This window comes from Urocitellus parryii, chromosome 10 (genome assembly GCF_045843805.1).
Source record: "Urocitellus parryii isolate mUroPar1 chromosome 10, mUroPar1.hap1, whole genome shotgun sequence".
Lineage (NCBI taxonomy): Eukaryota > Metazoa > Chordata > Mammalia > Rodentia > Sciuridae > Urocitellus > Urocitellus parryii.
Window position 1 is genome coordinate 86,444,547 of NC_135540.1, and position 7,707 is coordinate 86,452,253.

A 7,707-nucleotide genomic window follows, 5' to 3' on the forward strand; every position below is an offset into this window, starting at 1 on the left:
GCATCCACATATCAGAGAAAACATTGGTCTTTGGTTTTTTGAGGTTGATTTATTTCATTTAGCATGATAGTCTCAGTTCCATCTATTAACTGGAAAATGCCATCATTTTATTCTTCTTTATGGCTGAGTATTATTCCATTGTGTATATGTACCACGTTGTCTTTATCCATTCATCTGTTAAAGGCACCTAGGTTGGTTCCATAGCTTAGCTCTTGTCAATTGAGCTGCAATAAACATTGATGTGACCATGTCACTACAGTATGCTGACAGTAAGTCCTTTGGGTATACCCTGAGGAGTGGGATAATTGGGTCAAATGGTGGTTCCATTCCAAGTTTTCTGAAGAATCTCTATACTGTTTTCCAGAGTGGTTGCATCAATTTGCAGTCCCACCAGCAAGGTATGAGTGTGCCTCTTTCCCCACACCCTTGCCAACATTTATTGTTCCTTGTATTCTTCATAATTGGCACTCTGACTAGAGTGAGAGAGATCTTCAATATAGTTTTAATTTGCATTTCTCTAATTGCTAGTGATATTGAACATTTTTTATATATTTTCTGACTGATAGTATTTCTTCTTCTGTGAAGTGTCCAGTTCCTTTGCCCATTTATTGATTGGGTTTTTTGTTTGGTTGGTTTTTGGTGATAAATTTTTTGAATATATATCCTGGAGATGAATCCTCTGATGTGAAGGTGAAGGTGGCCAAGATTTTTTCCCATTCTGTAGGCCCTCTCTTCACGTTCTTGATTGTTTCCTTTACTGTGAAGAAGACTTTTATTTTGATACCAACCAACCCATTTATTAATTCTTGATTTTATTTCTTGCGCTTTAGAAATCATGTTGAGGAAGTTGGTTCCTAAGTTAACATGATGGAGATTTGGACATATTTTTTCATCTAGTAGGCACAGGGTCTCTGGTATAGGTACTTTCCAGGTACTTGATCCACTTTGAGCTGAGTTTTGTGCACAGTGAGAGATAGGAGTTTAATTTCATTTTGCTACATATGGATTTCCAGTTTTCCCATCACCATTTGTTGAAGAGACTATCTTTTCTCCAGTGTATGTTTATGTCACCTTTCTCTAGTATGAGAAAACTGTATTTATGTGGGCTTTTCTCTGTGTCTTCTATTCTGTTCATTGGTCTTCATGTCTGTTTTGGTGCCAATACCATGCTGTTTTTGTTACTATAGCTCTGTAGTATAATTTAAGATCTGGTGTTGTGATGCCTCCTGTTTCACTTTTCTTGCTAAGGATTGCTTTGATTATTCTGGGCCTCATATTTTCACAGTTATTTTTTATGACTGCTTTTTCTATGTCTATGAAGAATGTCGTGAAATTTTAAGAGGAATTGCATTAAATCTGTATAGTGCTTTTGGTACTGTGGCCATGTGGACACTTTATTCTGTGTATACAAGAACATGGGAGAACTTTCCATATTCTGAGGTCTTTTTCAGTTTCTTTCTTTAGTGTTCTGTAGTTTTCTTTCACCTCTTTTGTTAGATTGGTTCCCAGATATTTTCTGTTCTTTGAGCTATTGTGAATGGGATAGTTTTCCTAATTTCTCTTTCAGTTGATTCATAAATGATGTCTAGGAATGCAGTTGATTTATGGGTGTTAATTTTATATCCTGCTACTTTGCTGAATTCATTTGTGAGTTCTAGAAATTTTCTGATGAAATTTTTTGGATCTTCTAAATATAGAATCATGTCCTTGGCAAAGAGGGATAGTTTTGTTCTTCTTTTCCTATTCATATCCCTTTAATTTCTTTCTTCTGCCTGATTGCTCTGGGTAGAGCTTCAAGGACTAGGTATAATAGAAATGGTGAAAGATTCTTGGGGATACTTGTCTTGTTCCAGCTTTTAGAGGAAATGCTTTTAATTTTTCTCCATTTAGAATGATGTTGGCCTTGGTTTTAACCTATAGCTTTTATAATATTGAGATATGTTCCTACTATTCCAGTTTTTCTAGTGTTTTAAACATGCATGGATGTTGTATTTCATCACATGCTTTTTCTGCATCTTATTGAGATAATCCTGTGATTCTTGTCTTCAAGTCTATTAATGTGATGAATTACACTTATTGATTTCCATATGTTGAACCAACCTTGCATCCCTGGGATAAGCCCACTTGATCATGATGCACTATCTTTTTAATATGTTTTTGGATGTGATTTGTCAGAATTTTATTAAGAATTTTTACATCTGTATTTATCAGGGATATTGGTCTGAAGTGTTTTCTTTCCTTGATATGTCTTTTGTCTGGTTTTGGTATTAGGGTGATACTGATCTCATAGAATGATTTTGTAAGCATTCCTTCCTTTTGTATTTCATGTGAGGAGATTGGTGTTAGTTCTTTTTTGAAGGTCAGTAGAATTTGGCTGAAAATTCATCTGGTCCTGGGCCTTTTTTTTATTGTCATGCAATGAAATTGATCTGTTTAAATTTTCTATATCCTCCTGGTTTAATTTGGGTAGGTCATGTCTCTAGAAATTTGTCGATGTCTTCAACATTTTATATTTTATTAGAGTATAAATTTTCAAAATTGCTTTTGATTATTGTCTATTTTTCAGTAGTGTCTGTCATGATATTTCTTATTTCAGCACAGATTTTAGTAATTTGAGTTTTTTTCTCTCTTCATTAGCTGGCTGAGGGTTTATCATTTTTTTCATTTTTTCAAAGAACCAACTTTTTGTCTTGTCCATTTTTTAAAATAGTTTTTGTTTGTTTGTTTCAATTTCATTGATTTCAGCTCTGATTTTAATATTTCCTGTCTTCTGCTTTGGGCATTGATTAGTTCTTCTCTTCTAGGGCTTTGAGATGTAATGTTATGTTATTTATTTTTGTTGACTTTCTATTCTTTTAATGCAATGAACTTTCCTCTTTTTTTTTTTTTTGCCTTCATAATTGCCCAGAGATTTTGATATGTTGTGTCACTATTCTCATTTGCCTCTAAGTAATTTTTTATTTTATCCCTGATTTCTTCTGCTATCCATTGGCCATTCAATAGTGTATTATTTAATCTCCAGGTGTTAGGGTAGCTTTCATTTTGTATTTTATTGCTGATTTCTGATTTCAGGCAATTATTATCTGAATTATTATAGACTGCAAGGTATTATTTCCATTTTTTTGTGTATTTGTGAAGAAAGTGTATTCTCTTGTTGAAGTTGAAATATTCTATATATGTCAGTTAAGTCTAAATTATTAATTGTATTTTTTAGTTCTACAGCTTCTTTATTTAGTTTTTGTTTGGAGGATCTATCCAAGTGGTGAGAGAGGTGTGTTAAAGTCACCCAGTATTAATGTGTTGTGGTCTGATTGTTGAAATTGAGAAGAGTTTATTTGATGTACGTAGATACTTCATTGGGGCATAAATATTTGTGATTGTTAGGTCTTGTTGATGTATAATTCTCTTAAGCAGTAAGAAATGTCCTTTTTTGTTCTTTCTGATTAACTTTGGCTTGAAATTCACTTTATCTGATATGAGTATAGAAACCCTGCTTGTTTATGAGATCCATGTGAATAATATATTTTCTCCCATCCTTTTACATTCAGTCTGTGAATGTCTTTGCCTATGAGGTGAGCCTGTTGGAGACAGCATATTGTTGAGTCTTGTTTTTTAATCCAATCTTCTAGTTGGTGTCTTTTGATTGATGAGTTGAGGCCATTTTCATTCAATGTTATTATTGAGAAATGGTTTTTATTCCCTGTCATTTTGATTTATTTTCTGGTTTTTAATTTGAATTAGTTTCTCCTTTGATTGACTATTCTTGTAGTGTAGTTCCTCCCTTTGCTGGTTTTCACTTTTCTTCATGTAATAATTCATTGAGTATGTTTTGTAGTGCAGGCTTTCTAGGTGTAAATTCTTTCAACTTTTGTTTATCGTGGAAGGTTTTTATTTCATCATTAATTCTGATGCTTAATTTTGCTGGGTATAGTATTCTTGGCTGGCCTCCACTTTCTTTCAGATTTTGGTATATATTATTCCAAGACCTCCTTTCAGGGTCTGGGTTGAGAAATCAGCTGAGATCCAGATTGGTTTTCCTCTAAATATGACTTGTCGTTTTTCTCTCACAACCTTTAAAATTCTATCCTCATTCTCTGTTAGGTATTTTCATAGTGATATGACTTGGTGTGGGTCTGTTGCAATTTTATTTATTTAGGGTCCTATGAGCCTCCTGTGCTTGATTTTCCATTTCATTCTTTAGGTTTGGGAAATTTTCTGATATTGGTTTGTATCTTTAAGGCTTCATCTCTCCTGATAGATCTTAAATTTTGTCTTTTCGTGTTATCCCATATATCTTGGAAGTTCTGTTCATGATCTCTTAACAACTTGTTTCCATGGTCAACTTTATTTTCAAGATTATATATTTTTGTTTTCATTGCCTGAAACTGTTTTCCAAGTGATCTAATCTGCTGGTGATGTCTTCCATTGAATTTTTAATTTTGTTTATTGATTCCTTTATTTTGAGGATTTCTCTTGATCTTTTTTCAGAATCTCTCTTTATTGAAGTGATCTTTCTTTTCCTGTATTTTCTATCTGATTTCACTTGTTACATTGTCCTTTACCTCACATATGAGTTTAACTATGTATATTCTAAATCATTCTCTGACATTTCTTCCACTGTAGTGTCTTGGATTCTGTTATTGGAGTACCTTAGTTTGTTTGGCACAATTTTTAACAACAGTCAATGCAAACAACATACAATGTTAAACCAAATAGTTCCAGCTATGATGTCTACAATATTAATTGACACAGTAAACAGAAATGATATGACCAGTTATTGTCTACAATAAAAACAGTAAGTTTACAAAAGGGTTTACAGTTTCAAATGGTGGACAGGAAGAGAACAGAGTTATATAGGATATGATGATTATGAGAGAAGAGAAGATAGAAGTAAAAAATTAAAGGAAGGGTAAAAAAATAGAGATTGACTGTCAGAGAAAGAAAAAAGAATCAAGGGAAACAGCTGAGACAAAAAATATATATAAAGTAAAAATTTAAAAATTAAAAGAACACAAAACTAAATTGTAATAGACTAATCAAACATCCTAGACCTCAAAAAAATTGATCCATGAAAAATAACTGGCTTCAAAAATGATAGAAGTGAGAAGAATACTAATATGAATATGTACAAATGTCCATTAACCATTAAGGTCACAATTAAACAGAAAAGAAAAAAAAATTTGATGAAAAGTTAAAGAATTGTTTCCATTGGAATTCAAAAGATTCTCAGTTTCTCTTCTCAGCAGTGTTAGGTGCGATCATCTGGACCAATGTGATACCTCACCTTGTGGGTGAATTGAGGTAATCCCGTAGGTGGAACCTTTGGAGGTGGAGTTTAGGCTTAGGTGGACTCCAGCCTCTTCACTGAATGCCAATTGGTCTGGCACACCTCCAGGGCCCAGCATTTGACAGTTCACACTGGAAGACTGTAACCAGGGATCTCCCCAGTTCCACTCTTATAGTAGAGAAGCCAATTCTTAGTCCACTTTGTCACCTTGCTAAAAAGCTGCCTAATTGCTTTCTTGGTTTCATTCCATGCTCAGCCAGGAAAGCAACCTTCTCTATACCACCATCTTGAAACCCTTCATAAATCCCGTTTTTTTGTTTATCTTTGAGACAACAACTTACTGTGTTGGTTAGGCTGGTCTGGATCTCCTGGGCTCAAGTGAATCTTCTGCCTTAGTCTCCCAAGTAGATGGGAATACAAGTGCACATCAAAGTAAAGATAAAATTTTTTAAAAATACAGAAGCTGGGCATAATTCTGTATTTTTTTTAAAAAATTTATCTTTTTTTTTTCCTTTTGCAGTGCTGGAGATTGAACCCTGGGCTTTTTGTGTGCTAGACAAGCACTCTACCACTGAGCTGCATCCTCAATCCCTAATTTTTATCTTTTTATTTATTTATATGCAGTACTGAGAATCAAACCCAGTGCCTCACACATGATAGACAAGTGCTGTACCACTGAGCTGCATCCCCAGTCCCTGATTTTTATCTTTTTAATATCAGTCTTGGAGTGACTGGAAATCATTTTTTTTTAATGCAAGCCCACCTCTTTGAACTCATAATTTGTTCACTTTATTGGTGAATCTTTTAATGCACTTTGATTAAGCAGACAATTGCTGTTACTAAAGCTTTACAAAAGAGAAAATTAAGACCAGAGATAGGGCTGGGGGTTATGTTCAGTGGTAGAGCACTTACCTAGCTAGCAAGCCTAAGGCCTTGTGTCTAATCCCCAACACTAGAGTTGATAAAAAGACTGGGGGAAAAAAAGGAAGAAGCTGGAACTGAGGGTTGAAACTTTAGCCTATGGAAACCAAGAGAATTTTGTAGAATACTTAACTGTTACTGACCACTGATCTTCAAAATTTTTCAGTGGTCTTTGTCCTGGCCAATTGTCTGTAGACAGTTCAGAAAGACTGTAGAAAGGAGATTGCTAGGTGATCATGTTCAACCATTCTTATCTCAGTTGGCTATATTGATTACCGAGGGAGAATCATTACATCACTGAATTTACAGTCCAGGCAGCTCCACTCATCTGGGTTTCAGAGGACAAGAGCCTGTATTTTGTTTTAAGTATTTAATTATTATTATTTATATAATAATAATAACAATAATAATAATAATGTCTCCTGTTTGCACTTAAGCACCATCTCCTCTTTTGCACAGTGAAATATTTTCGATTATGTTCTATGTTGGGCATTGTGTTGCAAAACAGGACTCAAAAGAAACTTCAACCCAGTGAAATAAAGTCCATAAAAAAGGAAAAAGTAGAGGTTATAATGGGGGTTTTGGTAGACAGGAGGATAGGGGATTTGGGGAATCCCTGAAAATATTTTTTCCAAGTTTCTAGTATACATTTACTCTATTTTACCCATACATGATTGTGTTAACCATTAAGAATGTACCAGTTTTAGACGATTTTCCTGACCTGAAAGTTTCCCATTTCCCAAATATTGAGAATGCAAGTAGGTGAGGAAGCTTCAGGTTAGGCATTGGAGAGGTGGGTTTTGAATGCAGACAGCCTAGCTTGAAGCAAGACAGAGCTCACCAGTGGTGTGACCTGGGGCAAAGACTTCCCTCTAAGAACCTCATTCCTCATCTGTAAAACCAGGATGATTTAGCAGAACCTATATTTTGGCTTTTTGTTGTTGTTGTTGTTAGCAAAAATACTGGACACATGAATGTTAACCTTTTTTTTTTTTTAACCTGAGAAGTAGGAGTGTTGAAAAGAAAAATTCCTTTGCCCTTTACAAAACCCAAGCAAGGGGCTGGTTGTAGCTCAGTGGTTGAGAGCTTGCCTAGCATGAGTGAGGCCTTGGGTTGATCCTCAGTACCACATAAAAATAAATAAATAAAATAAAGGTATAGTGCCCATCTACAACTTAAAGATATATTTTAATTTTTTTTAATTCAAGCAATTCAAACAATTTAAAATTTAAAATGCTGTGAAGCCTGTTGCAGTGGCGCACGTCTGTAATCCCAGGGTTCAGGAGATTGAGGCAGCAGGATGGCGAGTTCAAAGGCAGCTTCAGCAAAAGCAAGGTGCTAAGTAACTCAGTGAGACTCGGTCTCTAAATAAAATACAAAATAGGGCTGGAGGTGTGGCTCAGTGGTCGAGTGCCCCTGAGTTCAATCCCCAGTACCAAAAAAATAAAAAATAATAATAAGCAAATGAGGCGGGGAGTACAGATTCTTTTCTACCACAG